This window comes from Macaca mulatta, chromosome 2 (assembly GCF_049350105.2).
Source record: "Macaca mulatta isolate MMU2019108-1 chromosome 2, T2T-MMU8v2.0, whole genome shotgun sequence".
Taxonomy (NCBI): Eukaryota; Metazoa; Chordata; class Mammalia; order Primates; family Cercopithecidae; genus Macaca; species Macaca mulatta.
This window is the reverse complement of record NC_133407.1, coordinates 10707542-10724238: the sequence shown is the minus strand read 5'-3', so window position 1 is coordinate 10724238 and position 16697 is coordinate 10707542. Positions and strand designations below refer to the sequence as shown.

Below are 16697 nucleotides of genomic sequence, written 5' to 3'. Positions count from 1 at the left end.
GTGTCAACTGCAGGGATCACTGTCCACTCCAGCCGGATATCACCAGGACCCAATCAGACTCCATTTCAGAAATCATGGGCGGTGTTTCCATGGAGCTCTGCCCGAAAAGAGGTGATCTAAATCTTGCATGAGAGATGTACATCAACAGGGAGCTTTGCCTAGAACACTGTGACCTAAAAAATCATATTAAGGAACTCAGAATGCAGAGTCAGTTTCACAGACACCAAGTGACCTTGTGCAAGGCACCTCGCGTATTGCCTCGCCTTCTTGACGCCCCCTAATGAATGGTGACTACCTCTGTGAATACCCGGGCCAGCGACACGCCCCAGCCGGCTGGGGCAGGCATTCTGATTTTCACCACTCTGTTTCTTTTTCTTTCTCTCTCTCTCTTTCTGTTTTTTTTTTTTTTTTTTTTTAAAGGCAGCCTGCTCCTTATATTAATCATCTTGCTGTTTGTTTAGTTCTGGGAAGGCAAGCAGTGATTCACAAAGGAAAATCTCGCCTAGTGGTCAGATTGAATAGTATCTTTGCTACATTTCTGTTTGAAGATACTGCCCAATTTATTTTTGATATTTCCTATATAAGGTTGCACAGGATACATTTCTTGTGGAGTTTAGGGCTAGAAAGGGCTGGGTCCCCCTTGATCCGCAGCTATTCTTCCTTTACTAGAGGAAGAGGGCTGTGAAATGCAACGCGTGTTCCTTTTTTGTCTAAGCTGCTGGGAAGCTCAAAATCACATCATATGCTTGATTAAAATTATTATTATTCTGTTTTTTTTTCTTCAAGCTGTCCTTTCATGACAAAGTCTTAATCTTTTATCTGTGTTTTAATGATCCTGTAATTTCTGTGACTAATAGTATAAGTTACTTCAAATCCTTTTTGAAAGTAAGTGGCATGCAAATAAATCAATAATGCGGACAACTATGTTTTATAAAAACTTTCCAGATAAGAAAATCGGAAAGATTAAACCTTATTCTATGATGAAGTCTGAAATTTCGTTTCTAACACAAATTGATCCTTAATATTTAAAAGCTTATACGTAGTAATAACTATGAACCTTTGCATATTCCTTACCATTTATAAGGCAAATGCTTTCACATATGTGATCTCATTTTGTGATTAGCATTCACACTTTACAGATGAGGAAAGTGAGGCTTAGAGAGATTAAGTTAGTAAGCTCAGATCTTCTGACCCTAGGCCAAGTCTCGAGTTGTTCCCCACCTCCACACCCCATCCCCCGCCCCCACCACGCACCAAGTCACTTTGCCTCTCATTGTCTTCTCATTTAAATCAGATTCTTCTCATTATCTCTAGACAAACATTTTTTTTTAATGTGTCAATCAGAATTAAGCAAAGAAGCCATTTCAAGTGTTTATTTCCTTTGCTGGGAGGGTACGCAAAAAGTCTGGAAACCACTGATTCAAGGTCTAAAGGGTCAAGCTTGAAGCTTAGAGTGGTCACTCCTAGAAGATCTGAACTCCCTGTCATCCTGGGGTTCCCTGTGTCAGTTTAAGGGCGGGGGGGAATCCAGTCTGTAACATGCTTTTTTTTCCCTAAACAAATGTAATGCCTGAGTGACACGGAAATACCTGTAATACCTGTTGACACCCAATCAACAGATTGCTGGGAGAGTCAAGGAGAAGAATGGTTCATTACTCCCTGGGGCTTGTTGGTGAGAAAACACATGCCTTTAAATTGAAAGTGTCAGGGAAATGTTCCATCCAGTGAGGAGTGGGGGGCAATTGGCCAGCTTACTTTAACACGACTCTGAAAATAAGTGCTTGGTAAGGACTGCATTTGTGTTTTTGCTTTTTGCCACTTCAGGCAACCTACCTACTGCCAATTACAAGTTGAAAAGCTTTGGAGATCGTTTATATAGAAGGTTATCTGCCTACAGAAACTTCTGGGAGGCTGAGTACCCTAAAAGAGATGTGCATCTGATGAGGTTGTGTCTGATTCCCCTCCAGGTTTGGACAGACCCAATTCTAGTTTCCCATTAGGGCCCAGATCCTGCCCACAGTCTGGGGGCTAGAGAGGCTAATCTCAAAGGGCTAGAAATGAGTCAGTTTCCACGCTCAACATCAGGCGTGTGGCTTCCTGAAGCACAGACGAGGAAGCGTTGAATTTCAAAGAGCAAATTTTTTTTTTCTTTGCATACCATATCCGGAACTGAAACCACCAATTCATTTCACTTAAGATTTTGCACTATACTCAGATCATCAATAACATTCCAGAGATAAGATACCAAGACTTTCTCAACGCAGACATTCTGTCTTCCCCTCTTTCTGTCTCTTGGTGATGAATGTTATTGAATTCTTCTTTTTCTTCTTCTTTTTTAGTCCTGACAACACGAAATTTGGAAGCCTTTGTTTTTTTCACAGGTGTCTGTTGAGTACTAGAAGTCAAATGTCCAAAAATCTGCTGAGACTTTCACCTTGCTCATAACTGTCTGCTTTCCCTTGCTAGTCAGCTGTGTGTAAGGTCACAGATCCAGCATTTCACTCGAGGGGGTAACTAGCTTTGCTGAGCGCTCACTGAGGTAACCAGTCACCTCACCAAACAGTGAAAGTGGTTAAAAGATGGAGTCTGTGGAGAGATTCATGCAAACCACCCTCACAAAGAGAAAAGCAATGGAAAATACTCACATCCTCCTGATGGCTGGCTGTAATATCAATACGTTAGGAGGAAGGAAGATTCCAACATATCACAGTGCAATTTATAAACCACTTTCACATTCGTTCTGTCTTGATTCTTACCGGAACTTTTGAGATCAGCCACACAAGCATTATTCTTCCCATTTTAGAGATGGGAGCACACAACACTAATACAAGCAGAAAGATGGGCCTACGCAGTGACAACAGTGACAGAGCCAGAGGCCTCCAATTAGACCCCAGCTTTATTGATTCTAAGTCCAGTATTCTTGTAACTGATGTCTAACCTTATGTATAATATAATATTACATCATAATCCATGACCTAATGTTACACAGTCATTTGTTGACATTTTAAAATTTCAAGTTCTTGCATGTCAGAGTTAATGGTTGTTGGTCATTACTTTGGTATAACCCTTCCAGGCCTTGCTTAGTTTATTCCAAAAATGGAGGAATGGCATCAAACTCTGTGTTGCTTTTAGTTCTAACATTTTGTTAGTCTATGTGTCATCCATGGAATTGCCCAAAAATTGCCCACAGTGTTCACCATGGAGCGTCAGTTCCCAGGATGACAGTAGCGTTAGGTAAAAATTGATACCACCATCAAATACGTTTTTAAAAAGAAAGATTGGCCGGGCACAGTGGCTCACGCCTGTAATCCTAGCACTTTGGGAGACACAGGTGGGCAGATCACGAGGTCAAGAGTTGGAGACCATCCTGGCCAACATGGTGAAACCCCATCTCTAGTAAAAATACAAAAAAAAAAGGCCAGGCGCGGTGACTCAAGCCTGTAATCCCAGCACTTTGGGAGGCCGAGGCGGGCAGATCACGAGGTCAGGAGATCGAGACCATCCTGGTTAACACCATGAAACCCCGTTTCTACTAAAAAATACAAAAAACTAGCCGGGCGAGGGGGCGGGCGCCTGTAGTCCCAGCTACTCGGGAGGCTGAGGCAGGAGAATGGTGTGAACCCGGGAGACGGAGCTTGCAGTGAGCTGAGATCCGGCCACTGCACTCCAGCCTGGGTGACAGAGCGAGACTCTGTCTCAAAAAAAAAAAAAAAATAGCTGAGTGTGGTGGGGCACACCTGTAGTTCCAGCTACTCAGGAGGCTGAGGCATGAGAATTGCTTGAACCTGGGAGGCGGAGGTTGCAGTGAGCCGAGATCACGCCACTGCACTCCAGCCTGGCGACAGAGCAAGACTCCATCTCAAAAAAAAAAGCAGGATTATTCCAACTGAAACAGGTTGCTTTACTACAGCCCTTCTCAGAGCCTTTACTACAGCCCTTCTCAGAGCCTTTGAATGCAAATCTACAGGAAGGGAATATGGATATGCAACATTCCTCTTTACTTGGCCCTAGAACATGGATCTTAAGAGATTAGCATTCCATGGAGTTCATTTTGATAAACAGTGGACATTCTCTAATGATCCCGTTGGTCTCTCAAAGCAGCAGCACACATTTCAAGAGAAATTTTGCATCATTCCAGCACCACAAACCCCACGCCACACTGTGCCAGTGCCGCACACACTAAGCCATGCAGTGTGGTCCTCCAACCCAGGGCCACCTGAAGTTGAGCAATTCCAGCTGCACAATCTGGATCACATCACTTCAGCCACAGAAGCTTTTGTGTTTAAAAGAATCCCCACAATCTGTCTGAAAGCAAGGACTTCCACGTGTTGCCTGAATACAGGACTAGAGACAGCGCCTTTCATTGCCTTGGAAGTTTATTGTCCTTTCATTTCCCTGAGTGCAGAATCCTATCATTCTCCCGATTATGAGAGGAGAGAAGAGAGGCTGCCCAAGGTTTTTGCATCCTGCCTCTTGTCATTCTGTCTCCCCTGGCTTTTCTAGTATCTTTCCTCTTTAGAGAAAGGAATTCTAGACTCTCAGACTCTTAGGAGTGTGGAACACCAAAGGGGAGATTTCTCCAAACTGCAGCCGCTCTTAACGTGACTCTTCCCCTTTGGCCTCCCTTCCAGAGCCTCTGTTGAGCAGCTTCTGTGGGGTGGTGCTCACTCCCTCCAGAGGCAGCTTGGCTCCATGTTTTCACACTTCAGATTATTCAGAAGTTCTTAACCACACTGTCTCATGGGAACTTCCTCCTATGGGCTCCAAGCAAGTTTGATCCTGCTTCTAGACGCGTAAAATGTGTCTTCCCCAATCTGACAGGTGACTCTGCTTGTCTCAAATTCTTACCTTAAAGGCCCCATAAGCAGTATGTACTTCCATTCTTGAGCCCAAAATATCTTCTTGCTGAATTAACTTTCAGTCATCTCTTCCAATCTCCATGGTTCTAGGGGGCAAGACTTTGTGGTGACAAAGATATTATTAACCTCTTTAACAGGGAACCCTCTCCTCAGAGTTTAGACTTCCTGCCCTGGGGTTAGATCAACAAATGCTGTAGAGAAAGTTAGTGTTTCTACTTTTGACCTCAGCTACAACTTGTTCTTGGTTGAAGATTGCTAGCTGTTTAATAGACTAAGATAAATTATTGTTAGTTCTAGAATGACATGAAACTTCCTAGGACTAAATTATGCAAAGGAAAATTCAGGCTAAAATAAGGCATATAGGCAAACAGACATTTTAAATGGCCTTGGGAATTCTGTTTTGTTTGCAAGAAGAAAATAATTCTTATTTTCCCCTTGACTTGAGTAGATGTTCTGCAGTCCTTGTCAGCCATCGAGTTGGAGCTTTAAGATATTTTTCTTTGTTTGTTTGAGTTTTTTGATTTTTAGAGACATAGTTTTACTCTGTCTCAGGCTGGAGTGCAGTGGCACAATCAGAGCTCACTGCAGCTTTGAACTCCTGAGCTCAAGCCATCCTTCCACCTCAGCCTCCTGAATAGTAGCTGCTGGAACTACAGCTATGTGCCACAATGCCTGGCTTTTTTTTATTTTTTTTGGAGAGATGGGGTCTCACTTTGTTGTCCAGGCTGGTCTCAAACTCCTCATGGCTTCAAGTGGTGCTCCTGCCTCAGCCTTTCAAAGTGCAGGGACTACAGGCATGAGCCCCCATGCCTGGCCAGTGATTTAAGATTTTACATGAATATTTTCCTTTCTTTATTATTTATTCCCATAATAATCCTTTCAAATCCTGTATTACCATATCATATCATTACACTTTGATTATTTTATGAACACATTGGTGTTTCTGAAGAAGTTCTTATGGGTTCAAGTCTTTTTTCCTACTGTTGGAATCCTGAACTGCGATGCAGGGGTTCTGGGCTCTAACACCTGTGTGACGGTAAGCAAGTCCCTTTCTCTTTTGGCCTTCAGGTTCTACATCTGTGAAATGAAAGAGGTACGTGGTGGCCGGGCGCGGTGGCTCAAGCCTGTAATCCCAGCACTTTGGGAGGCCGAGACGGGTGGATCACGAGGTCGGGAGATCGAGACCATCCTGGCTAACGCGGTGAAACCCCGTCTCTACTAAAAAAATACAAAAAAACTAGCCAGGCGAGGTGGCGGGCGCCTGTAGTCCCAGCTACTCGGGAGGCTGAGGCAGGAGAATGGCAGGAACCCGGGAGGCGGAGCTTGCAGTGAGCTGAGATCCGGCCACTGCACTCCAGCCTGGGCGACAGAGCGAGACTCCGTCTCAAAAAAGAAAGAGGTACGTGGTGAACTAGATGATCTCTGAGAAACCTAATTCTGGCCAACCTCTAGCAATTGCTTGTCCTTATTCGCAAAATAAACACAAAGACGGAAAACAGGGCTGGATTCAGGAGGGCAAACTTTTCTCTACTATTTGCCATACTCATTGTGTGTGAAATAAGGTCTCATTACCTTTACATCTAAAGAGACAACATGCCCACAGCCATTAATTACACTCGACACAGTGATGATTATTTTTTAACGTAGCAACTCTGCTTGGTTCAAGTAAAGAAAATTTTGAGAGAAAGTTCAAGTCCTGAAACTGCCAATGCCTTCCTGTGATGGTATGTGGGACGCTGTGGGGGTAGGGAACAATAAGCCAGACAGTTCATCTTAGGGGTAACCTCTTTGGTTTATGTAAAATGTATGACTCAAAGCAAATTCATTCTTGTAGGCTGCCATGCCTGAAAGAGGATGAAGCCTCTCTGAAAGGCGATTGGCCCCTTCATACACTTACTCAGCTACATCTCTGTTTTCTGTGTTGCGATGTCTAATTTCCAGAGGAAAGATCATTTTCAAACCTCATAAATGATGATGCTTTTGGAAAAAAAGAAACCAACAGAAAGGAAAACCCACCTCTCCTAAATGTAAAGATTTCGATATGAACTTGCTTATTGTTTGTATTATACACCCACATTCTTGATGCCTGGTATCTCTGAAATCATTTCAGTTTCCAGAAATCATTTGAGACACTCCTACACCCAGGGTTTTGATAAACAGTCCAGCTCTGTGTGTATGTGTGTGTGTGTGTGTGTGTGTGTGTGTGTGCTTGAGAGACAGAGAAAGGCAAGTTTTGGGGTAGGGAGAGAGAAAACCAGAGCACACTTGTGAACTACACAGCATGGGCACCTGCAAAGACTGGAGTAGGTTCTATGGTAATGTACATAAGAATTGAATGAGCATGGGTCTTCTTGCATGAATCATGAATTTCTCTTTTGAGAATGCAAGAAACTTTAGGGTAATTTTATGCAAATGCTAAGAATAAAAGTAATGATCAACATTTTGGAGCACTTACTATTATCCAGGAACTTTTCTAAGAGCTTAGTACATAATGACGCATATATTATTCACAAAAAGTCTGTGAGGTTAATAATATTATTATCCCATTTTACAGATGAAAACACAAAGAATGACCTGGATGCAATTAGAGACTATTATTCTAAATGAAGTAACTCAGGAATGGGAAGCCAAATATTGTATGTTGTCACTCATATGTGGAAGCTAAGCTATGAGGGCGCAAAGGCGTAAGAATGATACAATGGACTTGGGAACTTGGGGGAAGAGTGGAGGGGGGCAAGAGATAAAAGACAACAAATATGGTGCAGTGTATACTGCTCAGGTGATGGGTGCACCAGGTTTGCACAAATCTCCACTAAAGAACTTACTCATGTAACCAAATACCACCTGTACCCCAATAACTTATGGAAAAATAAAATTAAAAAAGAAGGTCCCCAATCCCTTGATCGTTAACACTGAATTAAAATCCTGCCTGACCACTGTGAAGACTCAAGGTACCACTTTCTCCAGGAAGCACTTTTAGTAAGATGGCATCTCAATTTGCTCTGAGCTTTTTCATGGCACTGAAGTCTCTGCCATAACTTACAGTAATCTGTGCACATGCCAAATCATTTCTGCAAGACTCTAAGCTCCTATGATCAAGGTGGTTTTAAATTTATTCCTATTTTCCCACAGCACAACGAAGCACCTGGCACTGGGTAGGCACCTAGGAAACATCAGTTGAGTAAATGTATGAAGATACTCAAGTTTCAGACCCAAGTTCTCTGCTAGCTGAATCTTGAGATAACTGTTTGAGACTTTTAAAATACAATGTTCTGCTTGCTTTTAGCCCTGTGGGTTTTCCCCTGAATTCATCTTCACCACCTGGATGGTTATGGTATGTGGTCTTTTTATCTGGCCTGGAAAATAGGTTTCAAAAGAGATATTGGATTCTGAAGTTTGTTGCACACCCCACTCCTGATCCTAAAGTGAACTTCACATAGGTTAAACCAATATAGTTCATCTTTGCTCTCATGGAGTTCTTCATCCTTTAGAAACAGAGCAGAACTCTAAGAGAACACAGGCCTAACCTCATCCCCAAAGAGTAACAAACCCTATAGAAACTTGAGATATAGCAAGATGCCTCTCATAAAGATATAATCTTATAAGGAAATCATCAAAATAGACAACCCCTCAAAGGTCATTGACTTTAACCGTCTTATTTGGCAGATGGGGATAATGTGGCTCAGAGAGTGGAAATGAGTTGCCAAAGGTGACAGATCAATCTAATAAAATAAGTGAGAATAGACCCAAGGAAGATAACTTCCAAATGAGACTCCCTTCCCTATTACATTTTGATAGACTTCATGCCTGGGTTATAAATCAACGATTCCTAAAATAAAGCCTATTTGTTTACGTTTGAGGTAAAAACTTAATTTAAGTTAGAATAAGTCCTCAGACTTCAACAATACTAATCATAAGTTACTGAATGACGGGGGGGGGGGTCTCTATTTTTGATCACACACTAAACGTTTGTGCCTACAAAGCTATGGCAGGATAAATTAGTTGGTTGGCATCGGGAGAACATGAGTCACCATTCTCACCAGCAATAAATTCAATTGGGCATGGAAAAGATTAAATGAAAAATGACAGCTAAGATTGGAGCATGCTGGCCTCATTCCATCCAGGGTTCTTCAGTCCATGCCCAGGCTGGTGGAAAATGTTACATCGTCCTTACAATGATGGTCAAGGGTTTTTAAGTAGTTATTATCACTTAATGTTGCTGGTGGCTGAAAAGAGGGCAAAAGTGAACAATGACAAGCAGATGAAAGCAGGAGACACATGCTTGAGTCTTAACGTTGACCCTGGCTTTTGGGTGACTTTGGACATGACACGTGTCTCTGTGAGCTACATTTTCCCCTTCTGAAAATTGACAGGAGTGGGGTGGGTTATGTGTAGGGTGTCTTCCAGAATTTATCAGTCCCTTTTTTCTCTAGTGTGGCTCTGTGAGTCCTCAGGTGAGCAGAAGCTCAGAAACTTCTCATCTCAGCTAACAGTCTTGACATTATTAGGAAAAAGCCATTTTGGGGTACCAATCTTCTAGCCAAAAGAGTGAGCTCAGGCCACATGCTGTGGCTCATGCCTGTAATCCCAGCACTTTGAGAGCTGAGGTGGGTGAATCACTTGAACCCAAGAGTTTGAGACCAGCCTGGGCAACATGGCGAAACTCTGTCTCTATAGAAAATACAAAAACTAACCTGGTGCGGTGGTGTGGGCCTGTAGTCCCAGCTAATCAGGAGGCTACGGCATAAGAATTGCTTGAACCTTGAAGGTAGAGGTTGCAGTGAGCTGAGATCGCTCCATTGCACTCTAGCCTGGGTGACAGAGCAAGACCCTGCCTTAAAAGGAAAAAAAGATGCAAGCTCAATTCCCCTTTTAAACCCCTCCAATTCTTCCTCTAAAAAATTAAGGTAATAATACCTATTTCACAGAATTATCTTATGGATCAAATGAGACTATGGAGGCCAAAGTGCTTTGTAACCTGACAACCATAAGGGATTGAATAGATGATGATGAGTTTGAAGGTGGAGATGTAGATGAGGAATTAAGGACGTGTTCTGGTTTTCCATAAAGATACAAATGAGCTGTAGGTTCAGGGTCAATAGGTAAGTCAAGAGTAGGGAGGGAGATGTTCCATCTGTACTCCTGTGCTCTGCCCACCGTGAGAATTACACCAGAGGTTTCTGCATTAACTCTTCCTTTGGTTACAACCATCACTCCTCTCTCCTCCCAATTTAAGAGGAAGTATCACCTGTCTTATGTCTTGTGCTTTCCTTTCCCCCACCCCTATCACTGCAGACCCAGCTGGGGTGTCAAATCAAAACTCCTGTACAGATATTTCACCCTCACTTATTTAGTCTTCTGTGCTATCTAAAACAGCAGAGGTGCTCCCTCCACCCACACACTTCCCTTTGTTTCGAGTGCTGCAGCACCCTGGCTTGTGGCAGTTAGAGTCCCTGGCCAGAGAAGCTGCTTGACCTCCAGGTCTTCTCCTAGCATGGGAGTCCTGGGTGCTCAGCAGGTTACCTGGCATTTTTCCAGTGGTAAAGCATAATGCTATCTGATAGGAATAACACATTAGGTAGAAGACAGCTTTTCTACCTAATAACACATTAGGTAGAATTCACAAGTTTATGGAGCTGAGATGGACTTTAGGAGCTACCTGTAAACAACAACCCCCTGTTGTTTACAGATACAGAAACTGAGCCCTAGGGAAGAGAAGCAACATGCAGTATCATTTAGAAATAGCACCAGAATGATATTCAAAGGATGACATCCCGGCTAAACTCCTCACTGGAAAGATGAGAAAACTGTTAACTAGCAATGGAACATGCTAGTTAAGATATGGCTAACAACGTTAACTGACCTGCTTTTGAGTTAAAGAACAGCACTGAAATTCACAACCTCTGATTCAAAGCTCAGATATCATTTCATGAGACATAGAAGGTATACGATGTAGAAACTATGTATATGAAATCCAGGTTCTAAGAATATATAGCTTAAAAACAGTAGATTTTGATATTAATATAAATTTGGGGAAATACATTTATATCCATATTTTGGAATTTCAATGTTACAAGAGCTACATTATATATTCCTGGGTGTGTGATATGATCAAGAGCATAATTAAATTTGTGGTAGAGGTTTAGGATATATTTTATAAGCATAAAATAACCACTAAGAATTACTTTCATTCCAACCCTGAGGCTCAAAGGAGCCTTGTGAAAGAAAGTCAGTTTTCTATTCTGAGAAAGCAACTTATCTGTGATGGTCCAAAGTTAGGTCCTACCAAGTAAGGCTGGAAATGGAGATGCCTATGTGTGTTTGGGCCAAAGCCTGTTACTTTCTGAAGTATAGTCCAGTTTGGGGGCTGGACTGTGGCATGCTTGTTAATGTTTAACAACTGCCTTTCTGGGAGGAAGCCCTCATTTGTTGTGTTTGCCAATATCCTTGGTGTAAATATTCTCATCATGGCTGAATTCAGGCCACCAATGCAACATCACTGAATGTGGTATTTGGAAGAGATACACAGCAGCACACCATTATACAATATTTCTAACATACAAATGCAAGAAATACAAATAACCTCAAGAGCATATTTAATGATGAAATGTCCTAAAATAAATAGGAAGTGGTGAGTTTTTAGTATTTATTACCGTTATTTGTATATGATTTATGTTTTATGATTTACTCTTTAATAATGACTGTGCTTTTCCAGCAGTTCCCAAAATTCCTGATAATTTAACAATTAGCGCTTATATACTGGACCAAGCTAGCTCGCAGCACACCACTAGGCCAGATAGACCTGGGTTTGAATCCTGGTCTGTTGTTCTGCTAGCTATGTGACATTGGTGAGGTTTTGAACTTCTTTGAGCTTTAGTTCTTTCTGTTATTAAAAGTGATGACAATAATGATAATTTCATGGATTTATTGGTCATTAAACGAGATAGTGCTTAGCATAGTAACTATACATGATAAATATTCTATGTCTGTACTAGTATAATCCAAAGTCAAATTCATTTATTTAATAAACATTTTGCAGGGATGCACTTTACAGGTGCTTTATATTGTACATTGTCTGCAGTAGTAGGCACTAAGGGGTACAAAGTGCCTCAGACATGACCTTGACCTGCCCTTAAAAGGTTCATAGTCTATCAGAATGGAATATAAGACATGGACACCAGTAAGTTTATAATACAGAACAAGGTGTGGTCAGCTCATTAAAAACAAAGAGCCTGGAAAATGAAGAAAAGGGAAGATTTATGGAGGTGATTGCATTTGATTCATATATTACAGAATACACTGGATATACAGGGATGTCCAGCAAAAGATTTCCCAAGAACAGAGAGTAAGGGAAGCAAAGGCAGAGATAAAGGCACAGGGAGGAACAAATGGTACAAGGTTTGGTGGAACAGAGTATGAAAAGGGATCCTGAGGAGACTAATGGAGAAGCAGGCAACCTCCAAGTCACGTTCACCTTGAATGCTGAGGAATCTGGTTTATGTTTATGTAGGTAACGATGAGCCTGAGAAGTGACACAAATCATGTTTTTCAATTACCTACCGTATTATTTTCAATATTATACTTGTTCACTGAATACATTTTGATGGTAACTGTTCTTTTCCCCTTTAAAAGAAATAGTTAAGAGTTAACTACATAATGAAATACAGTTTTAAACTAAGTAAATTTTCCCTGTGGAAAAAATCTTATGCTCAGGATTAGTAGGTGGCATTATAATTCGCAGTTGAAAACGATGTCATTGTTTAAATGCTCTGATAAATATTAGCAAGGCTCAGGCCAGTGGCAGTATTTCATGAGTTTTGAATTGTCTGCCACATCCCTCTTGCATTATGCTTCACACACAAAAAAGTCAGATGACCTACATCTTCATCTGCTCCAGTCTGAAGCTGCTATATATAGGCTTTGGTTATGAATGTTTTTTCCTATGAAAAGGTCAGACCTTGCACATGTACTGTCAATGCATAGCCCTGCGTATTAAGGAGCAGACGGGCAAGTTTGTAAACATCATTGAAATATTACTGTTATGGGGAAAGCTTGGCAGTTTGGTGAAAAAGTAATGGCCTCCAAACTCTCTTTGAGAGAAGACAGGGAAACCTCTCTCTTGTAATTACAGAAGCACTTTCCTTCTGGCTAAAGCAACATGTCACTGTCAGCCCACATGCACAGAAGCAGGCTGGGACACTCCCAGCCCCAGATGTCTCGTACATGTGGGTGCACACAGTCGCCCCTATCAGAGAGACACTAGGCTGCATTAACTCCTCCTTCCCACTTCAAACCCCCATGGAACATCTGGAGGTGGAGCTGGGGAAGGTACCTTGGTCAGATCGATGCAAACACAATTTGGGGTTTCCGTTTGTACACAGGGTGCAGCAGCCACCGTTGGCCAACATCGAAACACCCGAGAGAATGTGGGGAGAGTTGAACTCTTACTTTTAAGCCAAAAGTTCATAGGTTCAAATACTCCTCTGAGGTAAGTTGCTCCCTAAGGCTAACCCTTGAGTCTGAATGCTCTGAAAAGATTGAGCTGCTCCAGGAAAGAGGCCTGATGATTCAATTTGGATCTTTATTCAACAAGACCAAGTTCTTTCCCAGAATGAAATTATTTAATAACTATGTGAAACAGATGAGATATTCACTTTTTTAATAAACAAGAAATTAAAGTCCAAAGAGGTAAAGTGACTTTACCCAAGTTCACTGGACAGTACAGGAGATGAGCAGACTTCATGACCAGGTCATCTTCCCATGAGGTCTGCCTCCTGTGGATTCAACCAGATATTCTTGTCATGTGCCCCAGGAACCAGCGCTGAGATGGGCAATGTTGCCATAGAAAACAATAGATGGCATTGTGGGTGTCTTCAATTTGTTCATATCTACCTGTTAAGACAAGCCTCATACAAGGGACATTACCAAATGGGAATCTCCAGGCTATAGTGAGTAAAGTATTAGGCTGAAGGTCAGAAGAATCTGGCTCCGGTTTTAAATAATGTTACTTACTCATTTACTCACACATTTATTCTTTCAATAAATGTTCATTGAGAGTCTGTCAGGCCTCAGTCTAAGCACTGAGAATATAGTGTTGTGAATAAAAAGAGATACAGTCCTGACCTCATGGAGCGTAGACAGACTGGTGGCCTCCTGTGTGTACATTGCAGATCATACCTCTCTACATATATGTATAATATATAGCAATTATATATGCATGTGTGTGTGTGTATATATATGTATATATATAGCTTACCCCTTTATCTGCCCCCTACCATGCAAGCCCATAACAGCAAGAGCTGTATTTACTCCATTTGTGAATCTTGTTGCTTGGCACCAAGTGGGTATTGGTTGAAAAATGATCTGTAAGGTTTCCTCAGTCATTCATTGAAAAGAACACAGGATGCTTAATAAGAATTACAAGTGATTTTGTTGACTTCACCTATTTCTTTACTAACAAGTTTACTACTGAAGCCTTGTTCTTGGGCTCCACTGAGGAGGCCACAGATGCAGTAACTCCTTCATATCTTCCACCTCTAACACCTTGTGCCATCTGCCTGGCTGGGCCCCATTTTCCTAATCTAGCTCAGTCTGCCCCTCTTGAGGGTGCTTGTCTCATCTCCCAGTCCTGAGCCTCCCTCATCCAACCCCTGGTGATCCCCACACAGTTTTCTCACTGACAGCCAGGAAAGGTTTGAGGACTTTGGAGGTTGCCAATATGGTGACACTGAGGCAGTGAAATTCCTAGATTTGAATAATGCAAGGACTGAGCATTTGTAGTTAAATAAGAAAGAAAAGAAAAAAAACCTCATTGTAGCGATAAAAGCTATCCAAGAAAAGCAGGCTGCTTCACTGGGCAAGGAATTCCCTATGGCTGGAGGAGTTTCCCAGAAGCCAGGGCACCACCCCAATGAAGCAAAGGAGTCAAGTGTGGGACTGAGGAGGGTCACTCCTGAGGCTCCCGTCAACTTCATCTTCTACGGCCATGTCTCCATTCTTCGTCATTCTGAGAATGAGTGATGCACCAAATCCCAGAAATTTCTTTCCCCTTTTTCCCAGATAAGTCTAAGTTGAAAAATTAACTTTTATTTAATTTATCTTTACCAATCCACAGACTAGAGTAATTGTGCCGATCCCAGGTAAACGTCCTTCTCCTATTTCATTAGTTCAAGTCTCTTCAAATTCTATTTTTGACACACTATTTACCTGCTCCAAAATCCTTCACAGTTGCCCACCTACTCCAGGCTAATACCCTGTCACTTTAGCCTGGCACTCTGGGCCCTCCACCATCAGGCTCCAGAACATTACCTTTTCAGCCTCACCTTGAACTGCTCTTTATCCACCCCCTTGATTCTCTACTCTGTTAAATGCACAGCCACGGGAACACTCCTCCTCTTTTCCATTTCCACATTCTTCTTTACATTATTCCAGTACCAATCATATTTCTAGTATCTTGTTTATTCTTTGGAGTATTTTCTTATTTGCTTATGCTTCTGGACAGCATGGACTGTGTCTTCATCAATACACAGCCAGTGCCCAGTCTGGCACTCAGGCCATGTATTGGTTGGAATTAAATGGAATTACTAACATTTTTTTTTTTCCATGGAGGGAGGCAAAAGAGCATATTGGTTAAGAGCACAATTTTTGTAGCCAGACTTCCTCAGTGTGAGTCCAAACTTTACTATTTACTAACAAGGTGACTTTGATCAAGTTACTTAAACTTCTTGGAACTCAATTTCCTCATCTGTAGAATGGGAATAATAATAGTCCCTGCCTGACGTTACGAGTTGATTTTTATAAAGTGCTTACTTCCTTGACAGGCAGGCACAGAGCTCTCCCCTTACGTAGTACCTATTCATTCTTCAAGGTGCCCCTCTATTTCTCCCTCCTCCACAGATATTAATTCTATTTTCCATGTATAAAGCACTTTAGAGTTTACGAAGACCTTTCATATGTGTTTTCACATTTAATCATCACGGTGATATGGGAGGTAGGTGTTGCTGTCCCCGGAGAGTTTTGGTGACACAGGTAAAGCAGGGGGAGGGCGGAGGGACAGGAACCCAGAGACTGGTTTTCTATGCAGAGTATGAGCAGCTTCAATGTTTTTCCTCCATTCTGAACCAGTGGGATGGTACAGCACTTTCAGCATGTCACCAGGTAAGCCTCATTCCTGCCTTAAGGGTCCTTTATGGTTGCACCAAAACCCAAAGCCAGTGCTGTTGTTCCTGCTGTGCCCAAGCATGCTATTTGCATTTCCAGACCAGGCTTAGTCTTATTGCCTCTTCAGGTGAGGAGGGACTTACTGGTTCATGCGCTCTCTGGAGGCTTTGCGGTTTCATTTCACCTGCTGCAGATTGTTCTGTGACCTTTCCTCCATCGCCGGACGCAAACCTTTCTCACTGCGAGATATTAGGTAACTGCGGAACAGAACATCCAAGTTAGAAGGCATTTTGGAGATCATTAAGTCCAATTCTTCAAAACCATCTTAAGGAGGAATGAACACTGAGTTCTAGGAAAATAAACTACTTGTCCAAAGACTTTGCTAGTTTGTATGCTCCTCAGGGCAGGGCCATGTTCAAGCAATGAAGAAATAGGGATCAGACACTTGCTTTCAAAAAGCACACTGTCCAGTAAACTACATCCTACTCATCTTAACATCTCAAGTGTCTAACCCAGGGCCTAACACACATAGTAGGTGCTCCATAGATGGTTCCTGATTAAGCGAATAAGTGAATGAATTATTGAATGTCACCTGCTGAGCCAGTGCCAAACCTTGAACTTAAGATTTCTGTGCTGGGCTCCCACTGCTCCTACTCTCTGCCTCCCCCATTCAGACTC

The 16697-nt window shown here is 42.1% G+C and overlaps 1 long non-coding RNA gene across 1 annotated transcript in view; it reads right to left on the bottom strand.

The window, feature by feature from the left end:
* The window catches only part of LOC144338985 (uncharacterized), an 80058-nt gene extending 75006 nt beyond the window's left edge, over nucleotides 1-5052 (bottom strand). Inside the window, exon 1 of the long non-coding RNA XR_013413505.1 lies at nucleotides 4849-5052. This is a non-coding gene — a long non-coding RNA (uncharacterized LOC144338985). The remainder of the gene's footprint in view (nucleotides 1-4848) is intronic.
* Nucleotides 5053-16697: the final 11645 nt, after the last annotated feature.